General features: G+C 40.7%; 1 protein-coding gene across 3 annotated transcripts in view; it reads right to left on the bottom strand.

Annotated features, from left to right (window-relative positions):
• The window catches only part of LOC139388521 (GTPase-activating Rap/Ran-GAP domain-like protein 3), a 174,349-nt gene that overhangs the window by 108,370 nt on the left and 48,831 nt on the right, over window positions 1-17,148 (bottom strand). Inside the window, exon 1 of one of the 3 annotated variants that reach the window (XM_071135224.1) lies at window positions 947-1,069. The exons of the other annotated variants lie outside the window; for them this stretch is intronic. The gene's annotated coding sequence lies outside the window, so the exon portion shown is untranslated. Of the gene's footprint in view, window positions 1-946; window positions 1,070-17,148 lie in introns of those variants that run through there. 3 annotated transcript variants of the gene reach the window in all.

Genomic DNA, 17,148 nt, shown 5'->3' with positions numbered 1-17,148 from the left:
GCTGCAGTAATATATGTTTTAGACTTATATGTTTTAGTCAATCTTGGGGTTGCCATACCTGAGGTAGGTAGTCTACAGATTCAAATTAATTTGGAGAACATATCCCAATATCATCAATTCAGTATTGATGTTTTCCTGGGCGCGAGCACAGTACTGTTATTTTTATGCTGTCATGATCTCAACAGGGCTTCGCTGCCTGGCGTATGCAGCTCTATTCTACCGTGAACTAAAAAGCATTCTGATTAATAATGAATGTGCTTTCCTTTTAGTTCGTGGACATTGTCTACCACCACAGTCAACAACTAAATCAATACGGCAACACCCACATAGCGCCGAACTAATTTAGTTCAAATTGTATAATATTGACGACGTTCAAATATGCCCCTAAATAGTGTTGTCGTTTAGCGACGTTTGGTCACGGTGGCATCGGGCTGAGCTGCGAAGCTCTCATATCTAGTCGAACGCTTCAGCCACTTCAGGCTGGTGGCGACTGGTCGATTCAAAGGTTGAAATGGTGTCCAATATCGCGTTTTGCAGAGGAAAACGGAGAGAATGATTCAAAAGCAGTCTCTGACTCAGTGCTGGGAAATGCAACATAAATATAGTGAACATTTGGAGAGCCTACACATGAATTACATAAACGTTTAAATTGTTCATTTTACGCATGTTCCGATTTATAACACTATAATTACATGGTTTACTTTGACAATTAATTAATATCTATATAGCATCATTCGTGTGTTTATTTCTGTTGCTTATTGAATTTGGTGCGATAAGTTTTTTCTTCTTCATTCCATACAAAAATCCTGCAGTAACCTAAGCCACGAGCGCCATATGACAACACCAGAGACCTGCATTCAACAGATAACACATAAACACACACGTCTACTTCAAGGCTACAGTAGCCGCAAACACTTAGCTGAAGGACCGAAATGTGTTAATTTACCGTTGGTTGAAAGTCAACAGTTTGGTAGAAGCTGGGTCCACACTGTTCATTTCCCCCATGCGATACCTGTCTAGCACTCAGAGTTTGTTTTCCTATTTCTTCTTATTCACTAGGACTCATACTGGTTTCAAACTCCCTATTCTTATTCCTTGTTTTCCCCACTGCATTCAATTCGGCTATTCTCCTTCCTTGCGCGCGCAGTTGATGCTGATGAGACTGGTTTGTCCTTGCAGCATGTGGCAGCAGGGGGTTTCCTAGCAAAACTCCGTGCGGATTAGTGGCGTAATATGTGTGTGCGTCTCTGTCTCTCTCCTTTTCTCTCTACATTTACAGTTTGCGCGGTCCACGACGAGCACAGAGCACAAACTCCTCATATGACCCTGGAATTTTATCGACACCAGCCCACATCACTGGTCTTGCTGCCCCTCTCCCAAATATTTAGTCTTCTTAAAAAGTCATCCATAGTACTTTATTAATAAGTGAAATACAAAGTTGTTTAATCTAACACATCCAAGCAGGAATGCATATACAGTGCCTTGCGAAAGTATTCGGCCCCCTTGAACTTTGCAACCTTTTGCCACATTTCAGGCTTCAAACATAAAGATATAAAACGGTATTTTTTTGTGAAGAATCAACAACAAGTGGGACACAATCATCAAGTGGAACGATATTTATTGGATATTTCAAACTTTTTTAACAAATCAAAAACTGAAAAATTGGGCGTGCAAAATTATTCAGCCCCCTTAAGTTAATACTTTGTAGCGCCACCTTTTGCTGCGATTACAGCTGTAAGTCGCTTGGGGTATGTCTCTATGAGTTTTGCACATCGAGAGACTGAATTTTTTTCCCATTCCTCCTTGCAAAACAGCTCAAGCTCAGTGAGGTTGGATGGAGAGCATTTGTGAACAGCAGTTTTCAGTTCTTTCCACAGATTCTCGATTGGATTCAGGTCTGGACTTTGACTTGGCCATTCTAACACCTGGATATGTTTATTTTTGAACCATTCCATTGTAGATTTTGCTTTATGTTTTGGATCATTGTCTTGTTGGAAGACAAATCTCCGTCCCAGTCTCAGGTCTTTTGCAGACTCCATCAGGTTTACTTCCAGAATTGTCCTGTATTTGGCTCCATCCATCTTCCCATCAATTTGAACCATCTTCCCTGTCCCTGCTGAAGAAAAGCAGGCCCAAACCATGATGCTGCCACCACCATGTTTGACAGTGGGTTCAGGGTGATGAGCTGTGTTGCTTTTACGCCAAACATAACGTTTTGCATTGTTGCCAAAAAGTTCAATTTTGGTTTCATCTGACCAGAGCACCTTCTTCCACATGTTTGGTGTGTCTCCCAGGTGGCTTGTGGCAAACTTTAAACAACACTTTTTATGGATATCTTTAAGAAATGGCTTTCTTCTTGCCACTCTTCCATAAAGGCCAGATTTGTGCAATATACGACTGATTGTTGTCCTATGGACAGAGTCTCCCACCTCAGCTGTAGATCTCTGCAGTTCATCCAGAGTGATCATGGGCCTCTTGGCTGCATCTCTGATCAGTCTTCTCCTTGTATGAGCTGAAAGTTTAGAGGGACGGCCAGGTCTTGGTAGATTTGCAGTGGTCTGATACTCCTTCCATTTCAATATTATCGCTTGCACAGTGCTCTTTGGGATGTTTAAAGCTTGGGAAATCTTTTTGTATCCAAATCCGGCTTTAAACTTCTTCACAACAGTATCTCGGACCTGCCTGGTGTGTTCCTTGTTCTTCATGATGCTCTCTGCGCTTTTAACAGACCTCTGAGACTATCACAGTGCAGGTGCATTTATACGGAGACTTGATTACACACAGGTGGATTGTATTTATCATCATTAGTCATTTAGGTCAACATTGGATCATTCAGAGATCCTCACTGAACTTCTGGAGAGAGTTTGCTGCACTGAAAGTAAAGGGGCTGAATAATTTTGCACGCCCAATTTTTCAGTTTTTGAATTGTTAAAAAAGTTTGAAATATCCAATAAATGTCGTTCCACTTCATGATTGTGTCCCACTTGTTGTTGATTCTTCACAAACAAATACAGTTTTATATCTTTATGTTTGAAGCCTGAAATGTGGCAAAAGGTCGCAAAGTTCAAGGGGGCCGAATACTTTCGCAAGGCACTGTATATTACTGTCAAAATTGGACTCCAGAATGTCCTGATTTAGTTTTGTTCAATAGAGATGAATTACATACATCTTTATGTGCACTAACTAATATCATAGGTTAATTCATTTGGGGTTCAACACCTGAGGAAGTAGATACTCAAAACACATGAACTAGATTGCTAACTCTAAATATGTGACCGACTGCCTCAATCTGTGTTTTTGACATTGGATAAAAGTAAAGACTCAGAGCTACAAAATGGTATGTCATACACTGCAGTTGAGGAACAATGGGAAAGTAATTCTGCTTTGAAAGTTGATAAACTTGTAACTCCACTTTCGAGAAAAATGGCCTTGAATGTTTTGGTACACCTACTGGAGAGCTCTTCTTTGCCTACACCCATTCAGCATCATTCACACCCTCTTAAGCCTTAGCCCCACCCATCTCTTTAAGAATTCACCTGTGAGGCCATGTGCTAAACATAGTGAGTTAGGTAGTGTAAATATACACTTTATCTAGTCCTTGGATTATATTCTAATATGACTTTGGTGCAGGTGTTCTTCACCTTAGTGTCTCTGGTAAACTCACACTATATCAAATAAATCTATGTTTATTTGTCACATTGCACAGGATGCAGAAGGTGTAAACGGTACAGTGAAATGGTTACTTCCATAGTTGATGGGTCATGTGAAAGAAAAGCTATATCCATCCCCCAGCAACATCTAGCTAAGTGGATGGATCACTATTGTCTAGACATGTACACATGTTAATGAAATATAATAGATGGCCGTAATCACCCACAGACACACCTGGCTAACTTGATGGGTCATGTAATCATCTGGCAAAGTGGAGTATTTTGTATAGACATGTAGCTAGCTAGCTAGCTAAACAATAATCCCAACTCATAGCTACAGTACAAACATATTTCCATAGCCAGCCACCATGCATGAAATGCTGTAGTATGAATCTGCAGCTAAAGCTAGGTTCAATGTTAGCTAGATCATACACGTAACATTCGCTAGCGAGCCAGCAAGCTAACGTTTGCTAGCTAGCGAACAGTATGCTTTAACTTGCAATGAAAACAACTTTCTGACAAAATTAGAAACCTACACTCTTACCCATATAAATGGATCAAATCAAATCAAATCACATTTATTTATATAGCCCTTCGTACATCAGCTGATATCTCAAAGTGCTGTACAGAAACCCAGCCTAAAACCCCAAACAGCAAGCAATGCAGGTGTAGAAGAAAATGCTTCACGGCAGCGTGTCTTTTCTATTTTATTTGTAGCTAGCTACAGCTTGTTTGGTCCATTGTGTCAAGTCAATCTGGTTCACACTGTCCGTGTGCAGAAAGTAGTCAACTTTTTGTCGATAGCGCCTGCTAAATTCAGGGCAGAAAAGTTGTTGAGAGCCGTAGAAACACATGCAGTTCTCAATGGCTAACGTTATATATTTCAAAAAATCTGCGGTAGCAAGGATTATCTACACATACTGAACAGCTCATGTTATAGACAGAAGCGTGCTACATGGTAGACTAATCTGAACTCATCTCTGGGCATGTCCAGCCCTTCCATTATCTCAGCCAATCATGACTAGCGGGAAGGTTCCTGACTTTTTTCGTGGCTAAACCAACTAGGCTCGTAATTTAACAATTTTATTCTTATTTAGTGATGGCATACACATTTTTATGAAGGCACATAAAAGGTCACATGTTCCAGAAGGCATTACTGCCAACAAAAATGCATTTTGATAACGTTTCTTTTTTCAAATACCTCTCCTCTGAAGTGGTGACATGTGACATACGTCTAGCTTCTTGAAACGCGTCACATACAGTATAATACCCACTGCTAGTAGGCATGTATTCATCCAACACTAAATGTAATGTCCTAAAAAACTTTACAGGCTTTACTACCCATGAGACCTATAGGCCCTGGTTAAAAGGGAATAGGGGTCATAGGGAACATAGGGAATAGGGGGCCATTTGGGACACATCCTAGTTCATGTTAGAGTGGGAAACATAGCATAGCTTACTGTACATTTTCTTCCAGCCTCCTAATTGCCACTTGACACTCAGGAGTTCAAATGTTCTAAAGCGTAGCACCCTGTGAGTTTCTCTGACATTCATGGTAATCCAAGAGCAGGGGCAAATTGACCAACTGGCAATTCTGGCAGATGCCAGATGGGCTGGACCATTTTGTTGTTGGGTGGACTGGTCGAAATTGACACACACACACAAATATATTTTTTTATAAAAAAAAAAATTCTACATATAATTAGTTTTTCTCAACTTTCAATGTTCAGCTCAATAGCAACTCATTTACATTATATTTGATATGGCTTTGATATATGGAGTGGTGCAAGAAATACGCTCTGGCCATTTGAACTCCTGAGTGTCAAGTGGCAAAAAGGAGTCTGGAAGAAAATGTACAGTAAGCTATGCTATGTTTCCCACTCTAACATGAACTAGGATGTGTCCCAAATGGCCCCCTATTCCCTATGTTCCCTATGACCCCACTCTAATAATGTGTGTGTGTGTGTTTAGACCAGGTTTGGTGATCTGTGTAGGTTGAAGTAGGTAACCATGGGCACATTGGGGTAACAGAGATGACAGAATGGGAGGGAGGGGGTTAGAGAGGGGAAGGGGATTACAGTACAATAGATTACCACAATGGTCATCCACCCCGGTCCTAAAGATCTATAGTAGGGCGTGCAGGTTTTTGTTTCTGCCCAGCATTATAACATCGGATACCAAACATAGAGACACAAGTAGGCCTATGGCGTTCCATTGTTCACATTTTGAAATCAGGACATTGAGCTGAGACGCATTGAAAAGATACACTAGGGTTGACTGGCGGGAACCCAGTTACCGAGGTTTACTGGGATTTACCGCCCCAAACCACTCCCTTTTCCCAGGATAAATAACTGTGAGAATGGCGTGAAATGGAATTGTTAAATTACAGCAACAGGGAGCCAAAAAATGCTCCTTTAGCTCTTGGAGTCCCATGCAGGAAAGGCTAGACTAGAATAGCTTGCGGGACATATTTTTTGTTGTTGCATTTATTATACAAATAGACTATTCGAATAGTGACGTAAACTCTTGTTTGCTGCATGTTAAATACAGCAGCCAATAAAACGTGCGATTGCAGTAGGTGATACCAGTCATCTTCGTGAAGAGAAGTGAAAATCTTCTGCATCTAATCCTAATTCAAGAATGTCATTAGAATGATGAAGATAAGGACAATGAAATGTATTTAATGTCACCGTTGAAAGCGAGGAAGGAATAAAGCAACAATAGAGAGAGAAAGAGGAGGTAGGCTAATAACAGTAGGGGGAATATTATGAAAGGCATATATTCATCAGCCTACTAATAATTAAAACATTTCAATAAAATTCGCTAGCCTATACTTGTAACTTTGTAGGTCTCATGTGCTGCACCAGAATAGCATGTTCTCTCCCTGCTTTATCATGGTTTGAATGATGTGGGTCATTCCAGTCTATATAATACAATACAGTACATTAATACAGTTCACACCCAAAAAAGATTAGCCTACTGGAGCTAGTTTAATTTATTGACTCAAGAGAGCATATAGCTAGCTACACCTATGGGTTTTTCATTGTTCTGTTGTGCGTTATGTGCTGTAGCCTATCTCATATATGTATTGGATAACGACACAATCATTTGGGCTTTTTTGGGCTTGGGCTCATTCAATTTCGTTAATGTAGGGCTCATAAAATGTACTTAATGTATTGTTCATCAGGCTCAGGTAGCATTAGGCTTGAATTTCCGATCAAAGCTCTAATCAAATCCAGACACAGGCCTATTTATATGCATTATAATGGTCGGGATGGAACATTTGTAAAATACCAGACAATATTAAACCCTAGGATGCACTCTGTAGGTTATAGAGTAATAATAACTACAACCCTGTAGTTGTTTTATAGTCTGTAGGCCTACTATAAATGACATTGTGAAAGTGATGCTACACAGGAAACATGTTGCATGTTCAATTTTTTTTTATCGAATTAAAGGAAATATAATTGAATACAGTGAAATTCAATGAAATTCAAATGTGTTCAGACCCTGGTTCGATTCCAGGCTGCATCACAACCGGCCAAGATTGGGAGTCCCATAGGGCGATGCACAATTGGCACAGCGTCGTTATGGTTTGTCGGTGTAGGCTGCCATTGTAATTAAGAATTTGTTCTTAGCTGACATGCCTAGTTAAATAAAGGTTAAAAAATAAAATAAAGAAAAACCTTCAAAATATTGAATTGTGCAATCAGAACAGCCTACATTTGGTGGGGCATTGACTACAAGGTGTCGAAAGCGTTCCACTGGGATGCTGTTAACTCCAATGCTTCCCACAGTTGTGTCAAGTTGGCTGGGTGAAGGACCATTCTTGATATCTACGGGAAACTGTTGAGTGTGAAAAACCCAGCAGTGTTGCAGTTCTTGACACACTCAAACCGGTGTGCCTGGCACCTACTACAATACCCCGTTCAAAAGCACTTAAATATTTTGCCTTGCCCATTCACCCGCTGAATGTCACACATTCACAATCCATGTCCCAATTGTCTCAAGGCTTAAAAATCCTTATTTAACCGGTCTTCTCCCCTTCATCTACAGTGCTTGAAGTGGATATAACAGGTGACATCAATACGGGATCATAGCTTTCACCTGGATTCACCTGGTCAATCTATGTCATGGAAAGAACAGGTGTTACTAATGTTTTGTACAATCAGTGTACATCTTGTACACAAAACATCAAACTTCATTAAATACATGCATATGAAATATTGTTGAAACAATTGATTTTCAGGACAAACTCTTAAAAGTAATGATCAAGGAAAACAAAACCTGCATGTGAATATTGAAAGTTATTATATTTAATGAATCACCTATATGGGGAAAATATTACATTTCCCAGAATGCACTAGTTTAACCCTCATGTTGACCCTGAGGCCTTCAAAAAGAAGCCAAACAAATTAAATGGTTGGCGGAAATCTAATTGGCTATTCTAAGCACTTAAGGTTAAAGGTCAATTGCCCCTTAGAACCAACTTCTCTGGTTTTAAACAGCCTATGTGCCATCGATATGAGGCAGAAACATTGATTCTAGTGTCAAATATGATAATTTTGGTCATGAAGTCAGTCTCGTTCAAAACTGAGTTTTGTTAGTGAGTTCATCACAACTTACTGGAGGATTGGGTATGGATTATGATCATGCCCAGTGCCCATTAACACGAGAGAAACAGCTGTGATGATTGTGCTCTCTCTTTCCAATCATAGCAGCCAGAACCTCCAGACAGTGGGGCCATTATGCAGCACCTCAGACATCGCCAATGTTATGTTGAAATAACCCTTGGCCCTAAGTCGTTTATGAAGTGGCCACTTGCTCATGTGTTTGATAGTGTCAATCACTCAAGGCTGCCACTTTTGGGGGCAAAATGAGATTTGAGAGGATCAGAGCGCATTTGTATCTCACCTGCAACTTGTCCATTTTTCAAAACCCATATGCGAGCATCTTGTGTCATCTATGAAACACTGTCAGATAGACACACACTCTGGTAATAGATAGTGAGAAAGTTGCAAAAAACAGTACCAAAGCACACACGTCACCACTCGCCAGTGACTTGATAAGCTGATTCTGGCCTGGCTGAGCAATGCAGCTAAGCTACTGCTGCTACTACTACTACTACTACTACTACTACTACTACTACTACTGCTACTGCTACTGCTACTGCTACTGCTACTGCTACTGCTGCTGCTGCTGCTGCTGCTGCTGCTGCTGCTGCTGCTGCTGCTGCTGCTGCTGCTACTACTACTACTACTACTACTACTACTACTACTACTGCTACTGCTACTGCTACTGCTACTGCTGCTGCTGCTGCTGCTGCTGCTGCTGCTGCTGCTGCTGCTGCTGCTGCTACTACTACTACTACTACTACTACTACTACTACTACTACTACTACTACTACTACTACTACTACTACTACTACTACTACTACTACTGCTGCTGCTGCTGCTGCTGCTGCTGCTACTACTACTACTACTACTACTACTACTACTACTACTACTACTACTACTCGCAGCCAGACTTTCCTGACTTGATAGATTGTATGCAGTGCACTGACTTGAGAAAGTATTGTGTGTAGACTGATGAGGGATTTTTTTTTTAAATCAATTTTAGAATAAGGCTGTAATGTAACAAAATGTGGAAAAAGTCAAGGGGTCTGAATAATTTCTGAATGCACTGTATTTAGAGGTCGACCGATTAATCGGAATGGCCGATTAATTAGGGCCGATTTCAAGTTTTCATAACAATCGGAAATCGGTATATATATATATTTTTTACACCTTTATTTAACTAGGCAAGTCAGTTAAAGAACACATTCTTATTTTCAATGACAGCCTAGGAACGGTGGGTTAACTGCCTTGTTCAGGGGCAGAACGACAGATTTTTACCTTGTCAGCTCAGGGATTTGTTTTTGCAAACTTCCGGTTACTAGTCCAACACTCTAACCACCTGCCTTACATTGCACTCCACGAGGAGACTGCATGGCAGGCTGACTGACTACTTGTTACGCGAGGGCAGCAAGAAGCCAAGGTAAGTTGCTAGCTAGCATTAAACTTATCTTATAAAAAACAATCAATCTTAACATAATCACTAGTTAACTACACATGGTTGATGATATTACTAGTTTATCTAGCGTGTCCTGCGTTGCATATAATCGATGTGGTGGCTGTTAATTTCTCATTGAATCACAGCCTACTTCGACAAATGGGGCGCATTTGCGAAAAAAAGCACTGTCGTTGCACCAATGTACCTAACCATAAAAATCAACGCCTTTCTTTAAAATCAATACACAAGTATATATTTTTAAACCTGCATATTTAGTTAATATTGCCTGCTAACATGAATTTCTTATAACTAGGGAAATTGTCACTTCTCTTGCGTTCCGTGCAAGCAGTCAGGGTATATGCAGCAGTTTGGGCCGCCCGGCTCATTGCGAACTGTGTGAAGTCCATTTATTCCTAACAGAGGCCGTAATTAATTTGCCAGAATTGTACATAGTTATGACATAACATTGAAGGTTGTACAATGTAGCAGCAATATTTAGACTTAGGAGCGATGGGTAACGATGCTTCGAGGGTGGCTGTTGTCGTTGTGTTCCTGGTTCGAGCCCAGGTAGGGGCGAGGAGAGGGACGGAAGCTATACTGTTACACTGGCAATACTAAAGTGCCTATAAGAACATCCAATAGTTAAAGGTATATGAAATACAAATGGTATATAGATAAATAGTCCTAAAATTCCTATAATAACCTCAACCTAAAACTTCTTACCTGGGAATATTGAAGACTCATGTTAAAAAGAACCACCAGCTTTCATATGTTCTCATGTTCTGAGCAAGGAACTTAAACCTTAGCTTTTTTACATGGCACATATTGCACTTTTACTTTCTTCTCCAACACACCAAATTGAACATGTTTCATTATTTATTTGAGGCTAAATTGATTTGATCGATGTATTATATTAAGTTAAATTAAAAGTGTTCATTCAGTATTGTTGTAATTGTCATTATTACAAATAAATAAATACATTTTAAAAAACAATCGGCCGATTAATCGGTATTGGATTTTTTTGGTCCTTCAATAATTGGTCCTCCAATAATTGGTACCAATAATTGGTATCGTCGAAAAATCAGTAGACCTCTACACTGTATGCACTGTCTATTTTCAAACATCCCAAATCGGCTCCTATTTCTAGTGATCAGTCTGCGCTCAGACTACCCCTTCTCTCTCAATTCAATTGCCTCTCCACCTCTCTTTCTCTCTCTCTCTCTCTCTCTCTCTCTCTCTCTCTCTCTCTCTCTCTCTCCTCCCTCCATCTACCGCCCTCCCTCTATCTCTACCTCCACCTCTCTCTGTCTCTCTTTAATCTCCATGTCTTTGGCTTGATTAACTCTCTGTCTGTTTAACCTTATCTGCTGGGTTGGGGGCTGGGGAGAGAGAGGGAGGAAGAGGGAGACGGACTGCAGTCCTCCAGTACGCCACATACTCACATATCTCGGAGGCTACAGACCAGACAGACAGGCAGGCATTGAGGCAGGCAGGAAGGAAGCACACTGTTGCAGCTGAGAGCGGCTCAACAGCCCGACCACAGCCACTCCTACAGTCCTCCATCACAGACACTCACAGAGAAGGCACACACGCTCACACGCACACACACACACACACACACACATACAACACTGAATTATACAGTAGGTCAGAGAGAGAAAGAGATAGAGAGGAAAAGAGATGTGGGTGGGGTGTGTGGTGAGTAGGGAAGAAAGAGGGTTGTGGGAGAGGGAGACAGGAAGGGAAGAGAGAGTAGGAGGGCCAGAGAGATGGAGAGTTTAAACATGCACAGTGTGAGTGGAAGAGAAATAGAGAAAGAGAGATATAAGTAGAAAGTGAGAGAGAGACACAGAGACATGGGAGGGAATGGAGAGAGGGAAGGAAATGCGAGAGCGATGGACCACAGGAAACAGGGGTGTTACAGTGCCTATAATAAGTATTCCCCAACCTTGGATATATTCACATTTTATTGTGTTAAAGTGTGATTCAAATGGATTTAATTGAGATTTACATTTAATCAGATGCTATTCTGCCAGTGGCAGAGGGCAGAAATACTCATAACACCGGAATTGCACATCAAACAATTACACACACACGTGAAGACACACACACAAACACAGGTGAAATGTGAGACTTGGTCAATCTGATACACCAAGAGAAGTCTGCATATATCGCTCTACTGTAATTGCTCTGCAGCTCAAGACCACACACACATACACGACACCACAAACACACAACATCACAAAGAGTGCTGGAATGTGAAGCTCAGGTTACAGCTCTGAGGTCATCCATTTTGCATGAGCAGAAAACCACAGCGGTGACATAGTGCATCCTGGGAAAATACCCACACATTCCCAACTACTTATTGGAGGAAAGCATTGACTGTCCTCTCTGAGTTGCTTTGGTGTTTTCTATAAGTGTGTGTTCTCACTTATTTTAGTGTGTGTTGCTATGTTCCCACCCTGAAATGAAACTCTAATAAGCTGACCACACCGCTCGCGACGTGTGCGAAAATTTAGAAATCTATGTTATTCAATTATTGCACCCACACTGCTCGCGCGTGTCAACAAGCGTTTGCATTGCCAAGGGCTAAAATAGAACTCTTTTCTATTTCTGATGCAGATCGCGCTGCAAGTCCTGCCTCTCCATCTCCTCATTGGTTTATAGAAGCAGGTACCCACATGCCATCTCCTCATTGGTTATACCCACGTGGGTGATTGAAAGACGAACTGTTTTGCCGGTCGGTGTAGTAATACTATGAAAGTTTAGATGCCAATCACCATATAAGTTCAAAGATGAAAAAGCCTGGAAGGAGGAGAGATGACTAGAAACGATTCGGTTGACTGTTTTATGTGTCGATTAATTGTCGGAGTAGAGGACCTTGTGCATTTCAGGTAAAATAACAACTCAATGTGTATATCCCAGGACAAATTAGCTGGCAACAGCAAACTAGCTAAATAGGACAAATTAGCTAGCAAGTGCAAGCTAACTAGCTAAATTGCCATAAATGTTTAATGCTTTTCGACCTGTTCACAATTTTTTTAATGTTTTATATTTTAACCTGCGTGTCGTGATCGCGTTTGGTGTGGGGGGACAAAATACATTTATGCACAATGGTGGACGATGGCATGGGACAAAGAGGAAGGGATACTGAATAAATGACACCTTGACAATCATGTCAGGATCGAGTTACAAAAAAACAAACAACTGGAGACACATGAACACCCCCACCCTAATTACTGGCCTAAGGGTAGCGGTTAAGGAACATACACACATGCATGAGGTACACACACACATTCTCATACACACCCACACATGCACATATGCTGGGCAGGCATACACAAATACACACACACACACACACACACACACACACACACACACACACACACACACACACACACACACACACACACACACAAAGTTGTTAAAATACACACACAAACACTCTCTCTCTCTCTCTCTCTCTCTCTCTCTCTCTCTCTCTCTCTTTGCATAGAGCCTACTGCTGGTTTAAATAGTCAGTCATAAAGCCTGGCCTTAACAAAGAAAAGGAAGGGAAGACTTCCTCCAAAGAGGTGGACCTGTTAACCTCTCAAGGCTAGGGGGCGGTATTTTCACGTCCGGATGAAAAGCGTGCCCAAGGTAAAATGCCTGCTGCTCAGGCCCAGAAGCTAGGATATGCATATTATTTACTCTGAAGTTTCTAAAACTGTTTGAATTATGTCTGTGAGTAATAACAGAACTTATTTGGCAGGCAAAACCCAGAGGACAAACCATCCAGGGAAAAAAACATTGAGTTCACTCTCTTTTCATGTGGGTTTCTATGGGGATCTAGAGTTCTAAGGCACTTGCTTGCAGTTCCTATTGTTTCCACTGGATGTCAACAGTCTTTAGAAATTGGTTGATGTTTTTCCTTTGTGTAATGAAGAAGTAGGGTAGTTCAGAACGAGGGTCGAGTGAAGTGTACTGTTTGTTAGAGGCGCGTTAACTGAAAGCACACTCCACTTTGTTTTCGTCCGGTATTGAACGCATTTTATCCTGTCTTAAATTGTATCGATTATTTACGTAAAAAAATACCTAAAGTTGTATTAGGAAAGTTGTTTGAAATGTTTGGACAAAGATTACAGGTCATTTATGAGATATTTTCTAGTCATGTTGCGCGAGTTGGAACCAGTGTTTTTCTGGATCAAACTTGCCAAATAAATGGACATTTTGGATATATAACTACGGAATTAATCGAACAAAAGGACCATTTGTGATGTTTATGGGACATATTGGAGTGCCAACAGAAGAAGCTTGTCAAAGGTAAGGCATGAATTATATAGTTATTTCTGACTTTTGTGTCACGCCTGGCGGGATGAAATATGATTGCCTGTGTTTGTTTGATGGGGTGCTGTCCTCAGATAAACGTATGGTTTGCTTTCGCCGTAAAGCCTTTTTGAAATCTGACACCATGGCTGGATTAACAAGAAGTCAAGCTTTAATTTGACATATTGCACGTGTATCTTCAAGAATGCTAAATATTTACAATTCTGTAGTTTGAATTTGGCGCCCTGCACTTTCACTGGATGTTGGTCAGGTGGGACGGTAGTATCCCATCTAGCCTAGAGAGGTTAACTAGCGTGTGTTTAACAGAGAGCAATTCACTAAAAGGTCCATATACAGTACATTTTCAATAGGAGTTAACCTCTCTGCGCATGGAACCCGCTAGCGGGCTGAAATTCCACAACATACGGTGATCGCTACATAAATAGTCACATTAAACATTCATGAAAATACAAGTGTCTCACATGTATCGAAAGCCTAGAATCTTGCTAATCCAACTGCGTTGTCAGATTTAAAAAAGGATTTACTGCGAAAGAATACGATGTGATTATCTGAGCATAGAGCCCCACAAAAAAGAACAATTTTAACCACAGAGAACGTAACCCAGAAAGAACGTGACTTTTCCAGTCATGTTTGGTTTCATTGCAATCAACTGGTTTGTTGGTAACACAATCAAACCTGATGGGCCATTTCGCGGGACGTATTGACTGAAAGAAACCGATTTGAAGACAACAAGTCATGACATCTTTGTGCACCAATGATTTGCCCGCTGTTTCGTTGATTGACTCTATTTTAACCCAATGACCACTGATTGTCTTGAAATTTAGCTGGGTAGATAGCCAATGAGCTGAGCTAAACGGCAATACGCCATGTTTATGTGTTGCAAGACAAACCCATGTAGTAAGCTCCAGCGTAAAGTGAGTCATTCGCTATTGAAGTTTCATACCGGAAGGAGAAACACATATTAACCATTGCATTGTTTGGTAAACGCGCAGATTCAGCTGTTTATATATCAATCATTATGGCGACTAAGTCAGTGAAAGCTAAATCTAAGTCTAGATATACAGATGTACACACAATTTTAGAATAAATTGATTGGGAAGGTGAGACAGAGATTGTTGTAGGACGATTCATTTAGCGATTGGAAGAATATTTTTTTGAACGGGAGAGGTCATCGTTTTGGACTGGTAAGTTCTTATCATGCTAATGCCCTTGTTTGAAATTAATAATCTAAAATATTATTTGTGATTTTTTGTACATTTTAGAAGCAATATATAAACATGTAATGTCATGAAATGTGAGATGTGTGTGTCTGCCGCCCCACCCCGACCCACATGAAATAACCTATTTGAGGCTGTTGAGGGGAGGGCAGGCCCACACAACAATGGCCAAAATGAAATAGAGACCGTAGATACAGCTGGTCTGTTGTAATATAATAAAGACAGTAGATCTAGCTGGTCTGTCATAATATAATAAAGACAGTAGATCTAGCTGGTCTGTCATAATATAATAAAGACAGTAGATCTAGCTGGTCTGTCATAATATAAAAGATACAGTAGATCTAGCAGGTCATAATAATGTATTCAACCTTATTTTTCCTAGCCACCGTGCTTGTACACCTGCATTGCTTGCTGTTTGGGGTTTTAGGCTGGGGCTATATAAATAGATTTGATTTGATAGAGGACTGAGGGTCTTCCAAATATTGAAAGTGTGTAAATAGTTACCCATGTTATTTTGTAAATGTATATATATACAGTGCCTTGCGAAAGTATTCGGCCCCCTTGAACTTTGCGACCTTTTGCCACATTTCAGGCTTCAAACATAAAGATATAAAACTGTATTTTTTTGTGAAGAATCAACAACAAGTGGGACACAATCATGAAGTGGAACGACATTTATTGGATATTTCAAACTTTTTTAACAAATCAAAAACAAAAAAATTGGGCGTGCAAAATTATTCAGCCCCTTTACTTTCAGTGCAGCAAACTCTCTCCAGAAGTTCAGTGAGGATCTCTGAATGATCCAATGTTGACCTAAATGACTAATGATGATAAATACAATCCACCTGTGTGTAATCAAGTCTCCGTATAAATGCACCTGCACTGTGATAGTCTCAGAGGTCCGTTAAAAGCGCAGAGAGCATCATGAAGAACAAGGAACACACCAGGCAGGTCCGAGATACTGTTGTGAAGAAGTTTAAAGCCGGATTTGGAAACAAAAAGATTTCCCAAGCTTTAAACATCCCAAGGAGCACTGTGCAAGCGATAATATTGAAATGGAAGACCACTGATACCACTGTATCAGACCACTGCAAATCTACCAAAACCTGGCCGTCCCTATAAACTTTCAGCTCATACAAGGAGAAGACTGATCAGAGATGCAGCCAAGAGGCCCATGATCACTCTGGATGAACTGCAGAGATCTACAGCTGAGGTGGGAGACTCTGTCCATAGGACAACAATCAGTCGTATATTGCACAAATCTGGCCTTTATGGAAGAGTGGCAAGAAGAAAGCAATTTCTTAAAGATATCCATAAAAAGTGTTGTTTAAAGTTTGCCACAAGCCACCTGGGAGACACACCAAACATGTGGAAGAAGGTGCTCTGGTCAGATGAAACCAAAATTGAACTTTTTGGCAACAATGCAAAACGTTATGTTTGGCGTAAAAGTAACACAGCTGAACACACCATCCCCACTGTCAAACATGGTGGTGGCAGCATCATGGTTTGGGCCTGCTTTTCTTCAGCAGGGACAGGGAAGATGGTTCAAATTGATGGGAAGATGGATGGAGCCAAATACAGGACCATTCTGGAAGAAAACCTGATGGAGTCTGCAAAAGACCTGAGACTGGGACGGAGATTTGTCTTCCAACAAGACAATGATCCAAAACATAAAGCAAAATCTACAATGGAATGGTTCAAAAATAAACATATCCAGGTGTTAGAATGGCCAAGTCAAAGTCCAGACCTGAATCCAATCGAGAATCTGTGGAAAGAACTGAAAACTGCTGTTCACAAATGCTCTCCATCCAACCTCACTGAGCTCGAGATGTTTTGCAAGGAGGAATGGGAAAAAATTTCAGTCTCTCGATGTGCAAAACTGATAGAGACATACCCCA

Source organism: Oncorhynchus clarkii, chromosome 29 (genome assembly GCF_045791955.1).
Source record: "Oncorhynchus clarkii lewisi isolate Uvic-CL-2024 chromosome 29, UVic_Ocla_1.0, whole genome shotgun sequence".
Lineage (NCBI taxonomy): Eukaryota > Metazoa > Chordata > Actinopteri > Salmoniformes > Salmonidae > Oncorhynchus > Oncorhynchus clarkii.
The sequence above is the reverse complement of the archived record's forward strand: the minus strand, read 5'-3'. Positions and strand labels throughout refer to the sequence as shown.